The 20,439-nt window shown below is 38.7% G+C and overlaps 1 pseudogene; it reads left to right on the forward strand.

Moving 5' to 3' along the window:
- The first annotated feature begins 617 nt into the window (after window positions 1-617).
- Window positions 618-9,299, forward strand: LOC127204299 (60S ribosomal protein L24-like; annotated as a pseudogene).
- The last annotated feature ends 11,140 nt before the right edge of the window (window positions 9,300-20,439 follow it).

Genomic DNA, 20,439 nt, shown 5'->3' on the forward strand with positions numbered 1-20,439 from the left:
ATAGGAGGAATTCGCTCATGTGAAATGCTCACTCTATTTTCTGAATAAAAGCTAATAGATTCCAGAACAAGTCCAGCCATGCATCTTCCCTGTAAGCCTGTGTCCTTTGAAGCATCCCATCTTCCATGGGACTGTTCCATACTAACAGGAGAAAGACTCAAGAGGTTTCTAACCCCCCTGAATGTGTTCTGTACTGGTGGAATTTTAGACTCCGTGCAAGCAGTGTAAGCCTTGAGCGGTATGTCTTTGAACTGCACCTCCTCAATCTACTTTTTTCATCAAGACTCATCAGCACCACAACAGCAGTGACCTTTTCCCTCCTTCTGTGTTTAACCCTCGGAAGTCCTCATTGTATTGCTCTGTTCAACAAACGTGGATGTCCAGCTCTTTCAGCTCCTTCCATCCCCAGACAATTTAGAGTTGACTCTAATAAAATGTTTTGCAACTTACAGCATGAAATCGTTAAAGATTCTCTGTCAGATAATTGATAAAAAGAACAGTGCACCCTGCTCTTAGTGATCACTGGCTCAACGTTCATATGCCGATACTTGTACAAATCATACCTCAATCGCCTCTAAGCAGCTGGAGTAAGGATACCACCCATCAGCAAAGGGACGATGATGCTGATCTCTGAACCTCTTTACAATCCAACAGCTGCTGCTGCTGCAGGATGGTCAGGCCATCACTATACTTGGGATGCTAGGATACAGACAGAAGCCCTTTCCATGTGTTCCCTGCCCAGCACCGAGTGGATACTCTGACCTAGTTTCACAGCATAATCATGGCCAGGATTGTGACTAAATGCATATATTTCCTGTGTAGGCTTTTGAGTAAGTCTAGGAAAGCAGCCGCACAAGGCCTGTGTCTCCTCAGACACTCCCACTGACTAATTCCATCCCGGTTCCATGATGTCTTTTCATGAAATGTTAGTATAGACAGTGACATAAAGCGAGGGCAACTGTTAGAAAGCCATTTGGGTAGGTACCTTCCCTAGAAATTATAGTTTTAAATCTCAAGTAGAGGTTAAAATTTGGAAGCTGCTTTAATTTTATGAAAATGAGATGGTTGAACTTGACTTCGATAAAATCACATCACAGCTTAGTGCCCAAATAAAATTTCCCTTGACATTTGCCAGTTAGCCCAAATATAAGGCAATGACTGATATACTTTCTTTGGTTGTTAATGAAACTTAACAAGCTTTTCAACCATAATACGTTTACAGGACCTGTTTTACTCTTGGGAATGTTATTTAAAGGCCAAAATAGGTATACGTGATCACTCTGCTTACCTTTAAGCCTAAAATTATACTTAATCTAAACACAGCAGCATGCAATGATATCATAAAGATCAAAGTCCAACTGTTAATCAAACCGGTCTCATGGTTCACAGTACACAGAAAGCTGCATGTAGCCACTTAACAACTACGCCACAGTGAAGACGGAGCATACAATCAGATATTCAAGAATGTTTTCACCTCACAGACATCCAATTAGGCTTCAGAACTGGAATAGATTTCCAGGCAGAGGTACAGATTGAGGTTTAAATATGTTCCCTTGTTTAACTAACAGGAGCCTCAAGAAGTTGATATTTGAGGATAGGATTCTGCCTCAACTGGCAAAGTGTTTACCATGCAAGAATGAGGACTTCAGTTTTATCACCAGCCATACACACACACACAGCAGGGATTTTCAACAGCAGGGAAGGTAGGCACAGGAGGAACATGGGGCCTACTTGACCAGCCCGTCTGACTAACTCAGGAGCTCCAAGCTCATTGGGAGATTCTGTCTCAAAAACAATAAGGTTGACCATGACTGGGGTATACACTTGACATAGTCCTCTGGTCTGCCTATGTACGTGCACACACTTGCAGGTATACTGGTATACTGACTTCTCTCTTCTCTGTCTCTCTCTCTCTCTCTCTCTCTCTCTCTCTCTCTCTCTCTCTCTCTCTCTCTCTCTCATCTCCTCCTCCTCTCTCTCTCCTCTCTCCTCTCCTCTCTCTCTCTCTCTCTCACACACACACACACACACACACACACAAGAAGTTGGTATTTCCCTGTTCCAGAAATTCATTTGAATCCTTTGAGGATTTGCTTTAGATTTGTTAATTATTTTTCTAAAGTAATCACAACTAGATGACAATTTGCTTATTATTTGTATGAATATTAAATATATCATTATCACACATTGTACAGTTTATGTATATAAAAGCTTCTCCAATATAATGCATATTTCCAGCACTAGAGAAAGAAATATGAATTATTAACACTTGCTCTTTGAGCTGTGTAAAAATAACTCTTAGATCATGGCACTAAACACTCAATATTCTGATGTCTACACTGGCTGCTGGAAAATTCATCTACAGCATTTGACATGAGCATCCTCCCAGGTGAAATACTCTGGGGAAGCTCTGTAATTCATTACGTTGATAGGGTAAGGCTGAGTAATTAGATCATCTTCTTGTACAAGGCTACATTTTAAATGACTATTTTAACTCTATAAATTAGGGTTGGACTGAGAATAAAAGGGTCCTGAAGACAAACTAAGGAGTCACTCTACAGGAAATAATAGCTGTATAATCTCATACTATAAAGACTCATTCTCAAAAGGCATGCATAGACTACATTAGTCGCAAAAAAAATCATCAAATGTTTCAATTAAAGAAAATGATTATATAGAAATGCAATATACATACTGTGACACATTCTGCCTTTGATAGGTAAAGCAAAAAAGAAAAAGTTTAAAGGCGAATGATTACACCATGAACAAACATAACCGATGGATTTCCAAGCGTTATCAAAAGGAAATGAAGCCTCACCTCGCATCCCCTGAGCTTTGCACAGATGACGTTGTGTAGCTGATGCCGTTACAGAGACCACCTTACATATGATCTTGCAGCCTTCCTTGAGTATTCAAGTCAGAAAACAGAGCCAGCCTAGAAGACAAGTGAGTGTACCAATGCCTGCTGTCCTGGTCAGCTGTGTCTTTCCTCTCGTTTTCAGCCACTCTGCGCTACAGAGAGTTTGTCATTCTGGAAGACCTGCTTTTGAAGTACTAATCTCATCAACATCTTGTTCTCCTTCAGTGGCCAAGTGATATGTGAGGACCAGAGGGCGTTCTCATTGGAGGATTTGCCTCTCATTAGGTAGCAAGACAACCCATCTCCGTCCTCGGGCTTGAGCCATTGGAGGACTGTGCATCCCGTGGCCACTCTGGTTCTGCTTGGCCTCCCTTCGCACCACATTGTTTCCTCCTTTCCACCCTTCTTTTTACACATTACTGAGAGGTTAAATTTTTACAAATCATATGTTCATAAGACATTTTTTTTGTCTTCAAACTGATAGGAGATAAGGAAGCTCACAACCTGGCCTCCTAGGGTGGAAAACTCCACTGGAGATCTTGAATGTCAGGACATGAGTGTACCTGATTGTATGTTTCAGGTGGGAAAATAAAATAAGATGAAAGAAACTGAACACACACAGACACACACACACACCCCGTACACAACACACACATACAACACATACACACACACACACACAACACACACACAACACACACACACATACACACATATGGACACACACACACACACCACCCGTACCCCTCTCACATCGCACACATACAACACACACACACAACACAACACACACACACACACCACATACACACACACACAGTTAAAAACAATAAAAATAGATCTTCAAAGGCCCAAAAAAAGCCTTCTGGTGGGGGCTGACTGCTTTATCTTTGAAAGAGGCCTGGAGTGAAATGGCCAACTGTAGCTACTTTCGGACTGAAGCAACTGAAACTGAGGAGCCTAGATGATTTGCCTTCATCACCTTCATGTCACCTTCATTATCATTATCTCAAAAAAGTCTTTATTCCCCAACACTGACATGCACATAGTTGCTGTAAGCACAGGCAAGACACTGAGACCCACTTGTATTCACTGTTCCCTTTGGACATTGCATAATTGATCCCTAGATTTACCTGAAACTTGGACTTTATTCTGAAGACCTTATATCAGTTATGACTTTATCCTAAGACCGAGTGTCTTTTATACTTTAATATCTATTCCTTACCTTTGGAAATGGAATTGTTTTCCCAATGGTTCAGCAAGCTGTCCTTTGGGCTTTTGCTATATCTACGGCAACCAGTCTGTTGTGGAGACTTGTAAATAAGCAAGGCTTTGGAGACTGGGTGCATAATGAGAGATACATTGCAACAATAAACATTTTAGGTTCTTTGTTTAAACTAGCAACAGTAGCTTATTAAAAGTTGCTGTGGTATTCCCCTTGGCTCTGATTAGAGAGAAGTCTATTTCTTTAAATTTAGTATATACGTAGGAGGTAAAAAAGAAAAATAAACAAATTTAGTATATTTCCAATTTAATTTGCTCATGTATTTATGAATTTCCCAAGTATAGTTCAATAGTAATCCCATCTTTAAAACAATTATGTGGTCTCAACCTGCAAAGAAAGATGGTGTTACCTTCACTGCATTTCCTACTTTTTTTCCAGGGTAACATGCCCTTTTGAAGACCTCTCTTTTCAAAGAAACCCTATGATTTCATGAAGCCTTTTATCTATTCTTAGCATTCTTGTCAAATTTAAAGAAGAACACCAAATGAGGAAGAATCCAGAAAATAATATCTACTTATGTTGAACTTAATTCAACATTTCCTATTAGTCAATGATGTACTTACTGAAAGAACTCTGGGCTCTTCAGACAAATTAATGATTTGTAGTCTGGGACAGAAAATGTATACAATGTGCCAAGAAACTTTCACACAGCCAGAAAGAAAGGGGGGGGGGGGAGAAGGGAAGGGGAAAGAGAGAAAGTGAGGGAGGATGAAAAAGTGAATTTAAACACACACACACACACACACAGACACACACAGAGACACACACACTCACACACACACCTGCATATAAATATAAAATGAGTATGTCAAAGATATATCAAGAGCTCCCAATTGCCAGAGTTGGAACAACTTGGTAAGCAAAATGAAGTAGTGGGTGCACATGATATAAAGAAATGATTAAATAAATAATGAACTGCCTCATAATATGTACACTAATATAAATTGGGTTGCGCCTTGAGCAAACTGTTCTATTTTCTGGGATTTAGTTTTCTTGCCTGATAAATGAAGAGACGACACTGTAGAGGAAGAGTTCCTATTGAATAACTCTCCACTATCAAGCACAATATTACAATAACCTTATGTTTTAAAATAAATAATTAAAATTTAATATAAATAAAACAAAGGAAATCTACAGGCATGGGCAAAGACTGAAGCCCCATGGTACTAATGAGATGAGACTATATGAGACTAAATGAAATGGTTGAGCTGTGCTTTCAAATGGATAGATTTGAGTTACTCACTGGGCTAGGACTGTTCTCCTTGCCTGCCAAAGTCCAGCATCAGTGTTAAGGTTGTCGCATGAAGCTGGACCTCAGGATACAGTATGCAGGCACAAACATAGAAAATGGTGTTGTCACGTCTGAGATAGGGAAACATCCATTAAATTGCTAAGATAAGACTTTCTGTCAATGCAGACAACCAGGAGATGTAAAATGACGTGATCACAAAGTGGTCCTCAAAGAGGGGAGTACAGGAGAAACTCCATAGAAAACATGAAAATTTAAAGATGAGTGAATTCTTACAGAAGGAACTCAAAATAATGGGAAAGATAGAAAAGAAGTTCTTTTTGTTTGTTTTGTTTTCTATTTATCTTTGGATTCTTCAGGATATCAAAGATGAAAGTGGGAAATTCAAAAGGAAGTTAAATACTAGCCTGATATAACCAAAGCCATTAAGAAACAAAAGGTAGAGAGAACTGAGGTAATTCCCCAGGTTAAAAAGTGATGCAGTGATAGGAAACTTAAGAGAAGAGTTAAGAATGTGTGGGAATCAACACGTGTTTAATAATAAGAAAAAAACATACCTAATAAGAAAGAAGGGCTAAGAGAGGTAATGTCTGTTATTTTCTAGAATTCAAGCAACAGGAGGTTTTCTATGAGAGACCATGTGCACAGACAATGGAAGAAAGAAAATAAGTCCACACATGGATGCAACAATAGAAAAAAGTCAGTAAGTCCCACTAGATGAGACAGTTGTTCAAAAAGAACAGTAATCATGGTGACAGCTCACTTTTCACCAATCAAAGACCTTATTCAAGCCCTGTAGGAAAATAATTGTCAAAAGAGACTTCAGTGCATTTTAGAAAATGTAAAATGAAGCCTCGGTAGCCATTGAAGGACTGAGTTTAGCACTCAGATCTTTGCTAAAGGAACGACCAAAGGACATAACTCATAAAGAAAAAATTCACAATTCAGGGGTAGGATTTGAAAAAGTTGACAAGAAACCAGATATTGTGTGTATAAAAATATACATGTGTTTACATAAATCAGGAAATAAATGAACTGTTATTTTGAAAACAATCAGCATTGAAATTTGAAGTCTCAACAGCACGAAAGCCAGGGTTGGGGCATCTCCAGAGCAGTGAAGCACACTGAGTAAAGGCTTTCCTTGCATTCGTGTTTGAGAAATAATAATGAATAGAAGTATCAAAAGGCAGAGATAGCTCCTACAAGGACAGAAATAAATTGCATAACTTACAAATGAGCATAAGAGGGAAAGGGACAAATGGACACTATATTAATCAGATAAAGACTACTAATGGAGTAAGACTGAGTTACAGGAAGAGAAATATAAAATAAAGTTAGAAAAAAGTCTACACACAGGGAAACAATTTTCAAGATAATAATTTATGTGTACCTTTGATAAATATATAAAAAGTTTAAAATATATAAAATATAATTATAATTTTTATACTTACAAGTATATATTATAAATATTTATAAAATATTTAAAATATATAAAATAGGTTATTCTGAGATATATATCATATATTACCAACTATGTAGAATGTTTTAAATAGTTTAAGAAAGTTAAATTTACCGATTTCATGATTGTGTTTCAATACTAGACCAAAGGTCCCAAAAAACCTTAACTTTTTGACATCTGAATCATTTATTAAAATGGTGTCAAACAGCAAACTATCCGTGCTGATTCATGAAGCCAGTTATTGCATTTCCCTTTGGATACCTTCTGGCTTTGTATCTTTAACAAAATGTGTTTGGGCTACGTTATTTCTCCCGCGTCTACTAATACACACATGTCTAAACTGCCCTCCCCCCCAAAGTGCCTAGGAGCTGCAGGACAGGAGTGGATCAGCCCCAAGGCTTTCTGATGGTCAAGCCTGTGGGTCTTTCCATTACATCAGGCTATTTAGTGTTCTGGTTACAATCGATGCTAGCTATTCCCCAGGGTAAAAGACTTTGAAAAGTTCCTACAGTCCCTTAGTTTTCATTTCTCTGTGGCTCTCAATGCTTAGGTTGTACCACTTTACCCTGGAGAGGTTCTTGGGAGCCTTAATTGAGAGCCACAAAAGATAGGAAGATCTTTAAATGAGTAGCCCCGAGTAATTTCCCTTAGCGGGCTGCTCTTCGGAATTTCATTTTCAACATGAATGGTCACACTTCAAGCAATGAATGAGACGCATTGTTCTGGGGGGAAATGACGCACTCATCTCTGTAGAGCAGCGGAGAGGCTCAGAGCCACTTAGGAGTGCGTCAGCATTTTCATCAGAAACCCATTAGCAGGGAAAAGTGCCTGGAGGCTGCCTCAGAAATGGATTTGCTGAGTCACGGCTAAGAAAAGGCAGCACAATGGGACTCGCAAAAAAAAAAAAAAAAAAAAAAAAAAAAAAAAAAAAAAAAAAAAAAGTCACAAACATAACCACCAGCCTATTCCAGAACACGTCCTCTGGCGAGATTGAATCTTATTCTGACCCCATTTTGACCTTGAATGTGTTCCTTGTTGGCGGTTTGTTTTCCTGCTTAAGAAACTTTCTTGTTATCGGTTTTCATCAATAGGCGTCTCTTCCTGGGTCACGCCAGTTCTCAGCAACTGGCTAAAACGTTAGGATAGGGAGGAGGGTTTATTGATCGTGCAGCTCCCTATCTATTGATCTGACTGATGCACACCACGGGGTCTGAAATAGAGTAACTGAATGTGAACGGTAACCAATAATCTAAGATTCAATCATATTTTTAAGTACAATGAAAATTTCACGTCTCTGATTCACTCCCAGAATAAAAACCTGGACGGAACAGATGGCAGTGTCACGGTCTGCCTTTTTTGTTTTGTTTTTTAGAATATATATGATGGAGGATAAAAGGTATATGCCACATACCCATCTGGGAACTTAGGTTGTTTGGGCATGAGGTGCTATTTGCGACCGATATCTAAAAACCCGTTCACAATTCATGATTAGCCCAAGCCTAACCCGAATCTATCTTACAGCCATTCTTTCTCCGATCTTTGCAGCCTCTGCACTCCTAGTATGTAGTATTTACTGGGCTCTGATTTAAATGGGTTCTTGGTTTATGAGTTATTTCAAGGACATTCTATCAGCCACGCAAACAGTGGAGCTCTGGAGAGCAGCCCTCCTGTTAGGTATGAAGCACAGCTTGGGAAGGCAGCTGACAGCACACAAGGCACAGGAGAATCAACTCCGCATCGATTGCCTCTTTTTAAGCCAACACAGCAGAAAACACTCCTGGGTTAGGTCTATTTCAAAGATACTGAGTTGGTTAATCGGGTTAGAACACGGAATAAATTCAGATTATTTACAACAGCATTCCTTTCAGGAACTGAAGCAATTTGTTCTTTAAAATGTTTCTTAATATTACCTTGAAGTCATGAGGTGTTTTACCATGATTCTTTCTTTCTCTTTGCCATCTTCCCTCCAACAGGCCAACAGCTAGCACCACGAAGGCGGAGTTGCGCAGTTTCGGCGGGTACAAGATCTACCCTGACAGTGGCGGCATTGACGAGGAGGTTTTCCAGTTTCCTAATGCAAAATGCGAGTCCACATTCCTTCCCAAAAGGAATCCTCGGCAGATAAACTGGACTGTCCTCTGTAGAAGAAAACACAAGGGACAGTCGGGAGAAATTCAAGAGAAAAGAACCCACCGTGCAGTTGAATTCCAGCGGGCCATCACTGGTGCATCTCTTGCCAATACATGGCTAAGAGCAATCAGAAACCGGAAGTTAGGAAAGCTCAGCGAGAGCAGGCTATCTGGGCTGCCTGGGAAGCAAAAAGGCTAAGCAGGCATCAAAGAAGACAGCAATGGTTGCTGCCAAGGCCCCCACGAAGGCATCAACTTAACAAAAGATTGTAAAACCTGTGAAGGTCTCTGCTCCAGGAGTTTGTGGAAAACGTTAACTTGGTAGAATTTTAAATAAAGATCTGTCTCTAACTCAAAACAAAACAAAACAAAACAAACACACAAAAAAAAACAAAAACAAAAAAACCTAAAAACAAACAAATTTTAAAGTCAATTTTGGTTTAGTAGAGAAACTAAGTGAATCTCATCACTAGCTGTAAACCTTACACTAGTGTATAATTGCTTCTGCCATTTTGTAGACTCACAGCTTGACAGTGTGAAAGACCTTTCTCTCAATACTTTCAAAATTCTTCAAATGTAACTCAGAAAAAGAAAACATTTTACATTGTAACCTAGGACATGCGTATGATATCTATTATATTTATACGCACAGTCTCAGCATAGTCTTTTTTGCATATATATGTGTGAATGTATATATGTCTATTTGCATATGTGTGAGCATATGTGTGTGTAGTTGTGTATTGTGGAGGTGGAAGTTGATGTCATTGATTGTCTTCAGTGATTGCTTTCCAGCTCATATAATCAAGGAAGGGTCTTGTGCTGAATTAGGAACTCATCATTTAAACTAGTCAGGCTATCTAGGTTGCTTCAGAGATTTCATATTTTCACCTTCAAAAATTAATCAGAAGAGATAAATAATGACCCTTCTAATCATGGGCACAATCAACCAATAAAACACTGCAATCCTATATATATATATATATTCTTAGGCACAGATAATTTCATAAAAATAATGTACCCTTGGTTTCAAGACATAGATTAACCTCAACACAAGTGATTCTGATACCTGACTTTTTCAAATGGCCAGACCATTAAATAAAAAATAAACAGATAAAGAGAAACATTAGGGTTAAGTGATATTATAAATAAAAAGAACATAGCAGATACCTACAAAATAGTTCACACAAACACCACAGAACACACATTCTTCTCACAGTCTATGGAAGTTTCTCCAAAATAGACCACATATTGGGACACAAAGCAAATCTCAAAATATATACAAAAGGAAAGTAACTAGTTGCAATTCAATCAAATTCAAAACCGTAGGAAAATAATCATTAAAAATGGATCAAACATAGGGATTTTAGACACCATACTACTGAATGATGAATGGGTCAAAGAAAAAAATCAAGAAGGAAAAAATCACTTAAACCAAATGACAATAAAACACAGCATACCACACCTCTGAGCAAATTGAAAGCAGTGCTAAGAGGAAAAGTTAAGGGTACCAAGTTTCTAATTTTAAAAAATCAGATAGAGTGCAGATACATAGCTTAAGAATGTGTCTCAAGTGTTTAGAAAATCAAGAATAAACCAGATCCATAAGACAGTACATGGAAAGAAATAAGAAAAATGGCCAGAAATTAATTAGTAAAAATAATCAACCAAAAATAATACAAAAAAGCAATAAAACAAGAGTGAGTTTTTTTTAAAGATAAACAAGATGGAAAAACATTAGCAAAATTAACAAAAAGAGAGACAGAAAGAGAAGGCCTGAACTAATAGAGATGAACTAATTAGAGATGAACAGGGAAAACATTGCAACAGAAACCAAAGAAATTCAGAAAATCATAAGGGACTATTTTAAAAACCTATACTCAATTAAGTTTGAAAAACCTAAAAGATATGTATGAATTTCTGAATACATTTGAACCACCAAAGTTAGGGGAAGAAGAAGTCAACAAATTAAACATACCTGTAATATACAATGACACTGAAAAAACAATAAAAATTTTCCCAATTAAAAAGAGCCCAAGCCTAGACTACAACAAATACTTCTCAATTTATTCCAAAAAATAGAAATATAAGTAACAAACTCCTTCTATTAAGCCAATGATACTCTAATACCAAAGACAGATAAAGACATAGCAACAATAACAACAAAACTACAGGCCATACCCCTGGTAAAAACAGATACAAAAGTTCTCAATGAAATACTTGTAAACACTTCCCCTTGGTGAGGAGGCCCAGCAGCACACAGAGGAAGGGGAAGCAGGCTATCCAGATGGGCCCTGATAGGCTGTGATCATATGGTGGGAGAGGAGGTCCCCTTTTGTCAGAGGTTGAGGGGAGGAGAATAAGGCCAAAGAGGGAGGGAGGGTGGGAATGGGAAGATACAAGTGAGGTGATAACAATCGGGATGTAATCTGAATAAATTATGATTTTATAAATGTGAAGAAAGGATTGGATGACTGAAATTCTGAGGAAAAACAGGAAAAAAAAACTTGTAAACCAAATGCACATCTACATCAAAGAGTATCCACCATCATCAAGTTGCATTATCATGTAGATAAAGGAATGGTTCAACATACAGAAGTGAATAAATGGAATCAGTAACATAAATAGACTTAAACACAACCATCATTTGGTCATCCTAATATATGGAGAAAATCCCTTTGACAAATCCAACATGCTATCATAATAAAAGTCCCAGGCAGATTTGCACTAGAGGGAACATACCCCAACATAATCAAGGTTATATATGACAAAGCTTCAGCCAATATCATCTCAAATGGAAAAAATGTTAAGTAATCTCATTAAAATCAGGAATGACTGTCTTGGCCAAGTCACTACATGAATTTTGGCATTATTTTTCCTGAGTACAAATGTTGTGAATAGGTCCCGTCAAACCCTAGAAGTCAATGGTTACAAACAAGACAACCATATTCTTTATTTCACATGTTCTTGGTGACAACTCCATAAACCATCTACTCAATGACGGGGAGCAAACCAGAAAAAGAAAAAAAGATCTGAGGGAAATAGATGAGCAGGGAATGGGCATGGGGGCATTGGTGGGTGGGATGGGCATAATGTATACGTCACCTTCCAAATTCAAGTGCCTCTGGAAATGGAAGATCAACTTCCTCTGGAATAAATGTAAATTGAAAATACAAAAAAAAAAATCAGGAATGACACAAGGATGTTCACTATACTCACTCCTTTTCAATATAGTGTCCAAAGAACTATCTAAAGCAAAAAAAAAAAAAAAAAAGAGAAAAATTGAAAAAATACAAATAGTAACAGAAGTCAAATGATGAGGAAATCAGATAACATGATATTATATATTAGAGACCTGATAAATTTCACCAGAAAACGTTTAGAATCATGAACACTTCCAGCAAAGTGGCAGGACCCAAAATTAACTTGCAAAAATCAGTAGCCTTTGTGTGTGTGTGTGTGTGTGTATATATATGTGCTAAGAAAGAAAACACAGAAATGAAAGCAAAAAAAAACAAAAAAAACAAAAAAAAAACCCACAAAACAAAACAAACAAACAAAACACAGCAGTGATGCCTGCTCAAATCCTCACAAATAAACCTAACCAAGGAAGCAACAGTGAAAACTTTAAATCCATGAAGAAATTGGGGAGATATTAAAATGTGTAAAAAAAAAAAAAAAAAAAAAAAAAGAAACCCAGTGCTCATGGGTTGGAAAAACTAATCGTGTGAGAATCACTATACTACTAAAAACTACTTACAGATTCAAAGCAGTCCTAAATAAAGTCCCCATACATTTGACACAGAGACATTAAAGCAAATAACAAAATTCATGTGACACTATAACAGACCCCAGATAGGCAACACAACCCTGAGTAAAAAGAATAATGCTGGATGGATTACCAAACAAGGTTTCAAGTTATACACAGAGCTATAGTAGCAAAAATAGCACAGTACTGGTACAAAAACAGAAATGCAGGCCAATGGAGGAGAACAAAGAACCCATACTTCAACCCACACAATTACAGTCACCCGATAGTCAACAGAGATGCCAAAAAAATACATACTGGAAAAAAGCCAACATCTTCAATAAGCAGTGCTGGGAAAACTGAATGTCCTTAAGTAGAAAAATGAAATTAGAGTCTTATCTCTCACCTTGTACAAAAATCAACTTCAAATCGATCAAAGGATTAAAAGTGAAACCCCAAACTCCAAAACTACTAAGAGAATACCTAGGGAGTATCACATGAGATATAAGCACAGAAAAGGACTTTCTGAATGGGACTCTATTTGCTCAAGAATTAGTGCCAACAGCTGGGACGTCATGAAACTAAAAACCTTCTGTGTACAAAGGAAACAATCAATTGAGTAAAAATGATACAAATCCACAAACTGGGAAGAAATCCTTGCCAGATACACATCCAATAGAAAATTAATATCCATAAGCCCCTAAAAACAAAGCATTAAGAAAAATAAACAACTCAGTAGAAGCAGAGTTCTCAAAAGGAGAAATAAAAGTAGTCAAGAAATACCTTTAAAAGTGTCAACAACCCGAGTGATCAAGAAAATGCAAATTTAAAATTATTTAGGAATCATCTTATCTCCGCCATAATGGGTAAGTTTGTGGGGAAAAATTACAACAAATTTTGGTAAAGATGTGGGGGGAAAAGGCAATATTATTGATGCGAATGGAAACTGTATCCACTGTGGAAATTAATGTGGATATCCCTCGGAAATCTAAGAGCAGACTTAATATATGACCTGTTAACGTATTTGTTTGACCTATTTTATTGGATTCTTATTCTCTGCTTCTCTTACAACCCTTATATCCCTCGAAACTCTTCCAACCCCACAACACTACGTAGGAGAGAAAGAAGGTTAGAGGAGAAAAGAGTTGCAGACCTCTATGGGCTACTTCCTGCTGCGTAGGGAGGTTGGGTTTCTTGGGGGAAAGTCCAGTCTTCTTCTTCATCAGAATATCCAGCAGTTCAGTAGACCAACAAGCCAGCAGTAATAGTGGTTCCTCCTCCTCCTCCTCCTCCTCCTCCTCCTCCTCCTCCTCCTCCTCTTCTTCTTCTTCTTCTTCTTCTTCAAAGTGCTCCTGTTTCTCTATGGGCTCTGGCATTTATCCTCTCTCCAGAGTCTGCAGAATTAAACTATCTGCAGCTGGCAAAGATCCTGACCCTCTCAGAGCAGAAGAAAACCATAGTCAGCTACTGCTGTGGGCAAACTGAAGCAACTCCACATCCCACACCTGGGATTAAAACAAAATCATCATCACATAACATAACTGGGTTTTTTTAAGACACCAAAAATTTCCACTGTAATGATCCAGTTATACCACAATATTCTATACACTTACTACCACAGAGACATTTTCTCATCGCTCTATTCACAATAGCCAGGAAGTAAAAGCACCCTAGATTTCTATCAACTGACAAATAGAGAGCGAGAATGTGGTAAATATACACAATAAAGCACTATCCAGTTGTAAAAAGAATTAAATCACGAAAGTTGCAGTTAAATAGATGAAACTAGAAAGTATATCACTGAGATAATCCAGTCTTCAAAAGATGAACACTGCAAGCTTTCTTTTTCATGTTGATGCTAACTGTGAATCTTAACGTTTGCATGTTTAACTTGGAGTAACTGAAGAAGCCAGCAAAGCAGAAAGAGATGACAGGTAGAAGGTAGAAGCAGAACAGTAGAATACAGATGCTGTGTAAGCAGGGAAGGGAAAACAGGGTGGAGTGATAAGTAAAGTATTGGGATAAGAGGAGAAATCGGTGGGAGAATGTGGGGAGGGAAAAATAACACTTGATGTAATTTCAATTATACAGATATACTATACTGTGCCTACATGCATACATATACACATACACGCATACAAATATGTATACAAAATATCCTTAACATGGAGTAATGATAATTCTCCTCCATTCCCCAGAATCCATAAACTAGTATATATTGAGGTAGGGTCTCTTTCTGAACCCGGAACTCACTATTTCAGCTAGTATGGGTAGCTAGATCACAAGGATCCTGAACTCTGTCTCCTATGTTCCAGGATTACAAACAGACAGGTTGTGCTGGATTCTCAGGAATCTAAGTCTGGTCTTTGGCACTCTCAAAGGCTCAGAGACAACAGAGTGGCTGACACTGGAAGTCAAGGGTCAAACTTTTGTATTTCTACACCAATTTGGAGCTTCTCACTCCCTCCTAGAGAAAGGGAAATGTTTCCCCCAAAACCTTCATGGAATAGCAAACGTAGCAAAATTCAGACCTACCTTCCAATCCTGGTCCTGCATTTCTCAGTCTTTGAAAGAATTACTCCTCACTTCTTTGTGTGTTTTCGCATATGCAAAACCTGGATCACAGCAACACTTTAATGTTTGCCTAGTGATTTCTTAGGCTATAGGAAGTATGTGACTTATGGATGTTCTGTGCTAGGCTTACTCCCTTGAAGCATAGAAGTGGGAAGGAAGCCTTCCATTCTTATTGAGTTGTTGTGGTAGAAAAGTATTGTCCTATGGACAGGAGATGTTGATTCTGGCAAGACTCGGTGCCATTGTCATAATCCATTTCTAAGACAAATCAGGAGTTGTACTGGCTGGCCAATCTGGTCACTGAATCAGTGGCAGAAAATCCCAAAGGAATGACCTGAATTGCTGATATGTGAATAACCCAGGGCAGCTGGTAGGAATGCAGACTGTGAGATGCACGCAGAGATTCTACTGCACTCAGCTAGGCTGGGAATGGGGAAACTATTTTTAATATCTACTCCAGGAGTCTTAAGTAGCGTTTGGATCTATGTTCCTCTTTGAGACCTGTCAGATTAAAGTGCCAACACTCATTTACTTGTCTGCCCTCAGAAAAGGGATTTGCAAACTTCAGTAGTCTGATTTCTGTCTCCTTCAAGCAAAATCAAAAGGAAGAGTCTGCAGAGAAAATATCATATAAATAGCAAAATGTTTAGCCTACCAAAGAGGCAGGGTCAACAGCACGGTCCCTGCGTAATTGCAGAAGCCACTTTGTATGCAGACAGTGCTGTGAAACAGGGAAGGCGCTAATCACAAATTATTCTTATCTCACCTACAAAGCCTCTTCAAGTGTTCAGACGCAGATTCTCGACATCACAGCTCAGCACCCAAAAACCAGGTATACACAGGGGAAAACCAAGCTGGTAACCACTCCGTTTGTGGTTTTATGAATCTAGGACCAGAGAGTGATGCTCCCATGGAAACTCGAGTATACGAGCCTCACCTCAATTTAAGTGCTTTATCTCATTTCTCCCCACCCCAAGCGCATATCTGCAGCTTTCCTCACTAGCCCCAGTGGTTCCATTGGTTACTGCTCCCACTACTTTGCAGTGAGCCACCCATACTTTTACAGCATATAACATGCTTGCTTTATCTTAACACAACTGGGTGAAGGATACATGGTACTGAAAATGTAGCAAGCAGTCCCACTGATGTGGCCAATGTCATAGAAGCAGTGAAGGAACTGTGGTCCCAGGCCCAGGCTCTTTATCACTGTACACCAAATTCTTTGTGCCTCTACGATAACTCCATTTTATTGCATTGATGAAAATTTCCTCTTCAGATTGTTTTGATTTATTTGGCTGACAAGTTTGTTTTCCATCAATAAGAAAGCCAACCTCTACTGACGCGTGGTAATGTGAAAAGGACGCAGCCAGCAAACTTCTGTGCCTTGTCTCCGTCACTTTTCTGTACAGACATAAATAAACTAGATTGTCTTATTATCCTCTTTCAACTCACAAGAGCAGCAGCAATGACAACAAATAATAAAACTTATCTGTAAGGGAGATGTACTCTCAAAGCTGTAGATCTCATAGCTTTTGAATGTAGACTTGAACTCAAGTCTTCTCACTATGAAGTCTAAGCATGGGATGTTATATTTAACATTCTTAACTATTTCTACCTCAGAGTTGTAGGTTGGCTTGACTTTGAAATCGAGTCATGAATCTCAGCCCCAAGGAGAGGAGACCATGGAAAAGCTATTACACTGCTTTGGACAGGACAGAGTTGTTTGTTTGTTTGTTTTTAAGCTACAGGCCATCTAGCAGGAGGCAGAAGTTCTTTAACTTTCATTTCCTTCTTCACACACTGTTGGTAGCCTATTTTTCATTCCCAGCTGTGTTAATTACATTGCTCATTGCTGTGTACAAACACCCTAAGGTAGGGAGGTAATGGTGACAGGGAAGTCGTGGCAACAGGAGTGTAAGGCAGTTGACCAGATGGCATCAACATTAGGGAAGCAGGGAAGGTGAATGTTCATGCTCAGCTCACTTCCTCCTTTTTATTCAGTCCAGGACCGCAGCCGATAGGCTGTTACTACCAATATTTAGGGTAGGTATTTTCAGTTCAAGTAACCCAATCCATAGCATCCCTCACAGTCATGCCCAGAGGTGTCTAATGGTGATTATAGATTCTGTCTAGCTGATAAGTAGTGTTAGCCATCATAGAAATCTTAACATTGTTTTGACTTCTGATACCATGGAGTGTCCTAACTCTTAATTGTCCAAATGGTTTGGTTCTAGGTCTTGTAGGCAACCCCTACACTCTCCCCCAAGCAAGACTGGTTGAAGAAGGAAAGAAGTTTGCATGTCTGGCATAATAAGTTGGGTTTTAACTGTGAAACTTCATTGGGTTTGTAGCAGAACTTTGGCACAGTAAAACCTGGGAGTGCATGAAAAGGAAGATGTTCAGTCAGGTAGGAATTGGGCTACAGGAGGTCTTATTATGAAAAATGTTAGTCTAGTTAGGCAATATTCACAGCCAATGAAAATATGCATCTGGAATAAAGGATCAAGGGCAGGAAGGACTAGAAGTGTGCTAGATTCCACCCCAGAGGGTCTTTGTTTGTAAAGAGGCTACCTATACAGGAAATTATACAGGCACCCAGAGATTCCATACACTCTTACCCGTGGGCACTAGCAGAGTGTGGAATTGGTGTAAAACAAGAGAGTAGTATATTCAGTTAGCTACTACATTTTACCTCACTCATGTCTCTGTCAACTGTATGCACTGCATGGACACTGACTGTACATCTCATGTCAGATTGGTAAAGAACCCTAGTCTAGAGCTATACTCATTTATTTAATTTACATTATCCTCTATATTGTATCTTCCCAGCAGTGAAGACCAATGTTCCTAGAATATATAAACATCCTATGAATGCTGATAAGAGTCTTGCCTTATCTATAGAGATGGCTCTGCAGGTTCACAAGCAGGAGAGAAAGAACACTGGGGTGATGTGACTACCTGTGGCATTTGCCTGCTTCCTTTGATGAAGTAGGCAATGCCTTCAATCAGCACACTTCCTAAGTCATTATGTAGAAGTGCTCAAAGCCAAATATAATATCTGCCTCATCAACTCTTTAGAATAATTTACAGACTGTAATGTTCACTATAATAACTAAAGCTCATCTCAAAACAATACATTCTCACATCACTTAGGGATAGAAGCCTCTAGTTATGAATAAAACTTTTCAAAAAAATCATAAGTAGACCTTGGAAAAGAAGACAGCTATTAGAAGGTGGAGAGTGATATGGAAATTCTTCCTTCATTTCAGGTCATAAATGATTTTAAGCACGGTCATCACCAGGTGGATTCATCTTTTTCCTTGGACCTATTGGAAACCTCCTATTATTGTTAACCTCTATTGGTTGAATGGCTTAATTTGATGCTAGTTATGAGTGCCATTATGTTGGTGTCGGTGGCAGATACTTTATCCATTTGATTATTCTGTGTGTGTTAAGGGGTCTCAGGCAAAAGGAGAACTAGACTTGATACTGCATGGTGTTTTAGCTCGTGGTGTTGGTTTATCCTCAAGATACTTATTCCCCCTAATTGTCTCCTTGAAGATATGTTAAAATTCTTTAATATGTCAGCCCTGAGAATTTCTCTCTCTTCTCTCTTCCTGTCTCTTGATTTCTATTTCTTGCCTAACTTTCTGTGTCTGTCTCTGCTCAACACCCCCGTGTGTGTGTGTGTGTGTGTGTGTGTGTGTGTGTGTGTGTGTGTGTGTAGAGGCATCTATAGTTGTCAGTTTTCATATGGTTATAAAAATATCTTTAGTGTTAGTTATCCCTCCCCATCTTTCCTCCTCTATCCTGTCTTCTTGTCTCCCACCACATTTAACCCTTCCTGTTCTGTTATTTATTTTCCCCTGCTTCAAGCCGCCTGTATTATAGTCACCTTTTCCTTGAAATCACAAACCTCATGACTCCTCATTCATGTTTCACTTTATTGGGCACATCGATTTAGACACATATTTCTTAAGACTCAAAACTAGCATCTGCATACGAGAGAGAACATGTGGCATGGCTCACCTCACTCAGACTGATCATTTCCAGCTCCATTCATTAGCCTGAGAATTTTTTTTATTCTTCCATTTTAACAGTAAATAATAATCAATTAGGTAAATGTACCAGGTTTTCATTATCTAGTCATCAATTGGTGGACCTCTAGGCTGCTTCCATTTACTGGATATTGTGAATAGAACAGCAATGAACATAAATGGGCAGCCTACAGACTGATTTCCATAGTGACTTCACCAGTTTGCACTCATACCAACAATTAACAAATGTTCTCTTTTCCCCACATCAAGGCCAGCATTTATGGCCATTAAAAAAACATATCCATTTTAACTGAAGTAAAATGAAATCTTTAAGTAGTTTTAATTTGCATGCCCTGATGGTTAAGGATGAACATTAAAAATCATGTTTCCAAGTCATTTCTATTTCTTCTTTTGAGAACTCTGTTTTATTCTATGCCTCAATTTTAATTATTTTCTTGGTGTTTAGTGTTTTTTCCATTGTTCTTTGTACACTGTAGACACTATCCCCATGTCATATATAAATACCTTTCCCCTTTCTGTAGACCCCTCCCCCCTTCACTAGCCTAATAGTAGCCTTTGCTATAAGAAGCTCTCAGTTTCATGAGATCCCACTTTCCAATTATTGGTCTTCATGCCCGTGCTGCTGGAGTCCTACTCAGAAAGTCTCCCTCCATGCTTGTAAGTTGAAGTATATTTCTTATTTTCTCCTCTGCCAGATCCAGGTTATCAGGTCTTGTTTTGATGTCACTGATGGATTTGAAGTTGAGTCTTGTGTAGGGTAAAAGACAAGGACCTAGTTTTATTCTTTCACATGGAGCTATCCAGTTGGACTAGCACCATTTCAGCATATTTTCAGAAGGAGAGTCTGCCGCCAAACCAACAAGCTCCCAGGTCTGGTTGTCTTTAACTCCCATCGCTGGTCTAGCCACCTGGATCCTCCATGCTGTGGTTTCAGAACACAGTGTGGGTGCAGGGGATCCAAACTCCCTTCTTCATGCTTGCACAAGCACTTTACCTACTGAACCCTCTCTCCAGCCCAAGAGATTTCGTGACCCTTACACTAATTTACACTCAAGGATGGGCCAACTATTCCTCCTAAGT

Source organism: Acomys russatus, chromosome 20, assembly GCF_903995435.1.
Source record: "Acomys russatus chromosome 20, mAcoRus1.1, whole genome shotgun sequence".
Lineage (NCBI taxonomy): Eukaryota > Metazoa > Chordata > Mammalia > Rodentia > Muridae > Acomys > Acomys russatus.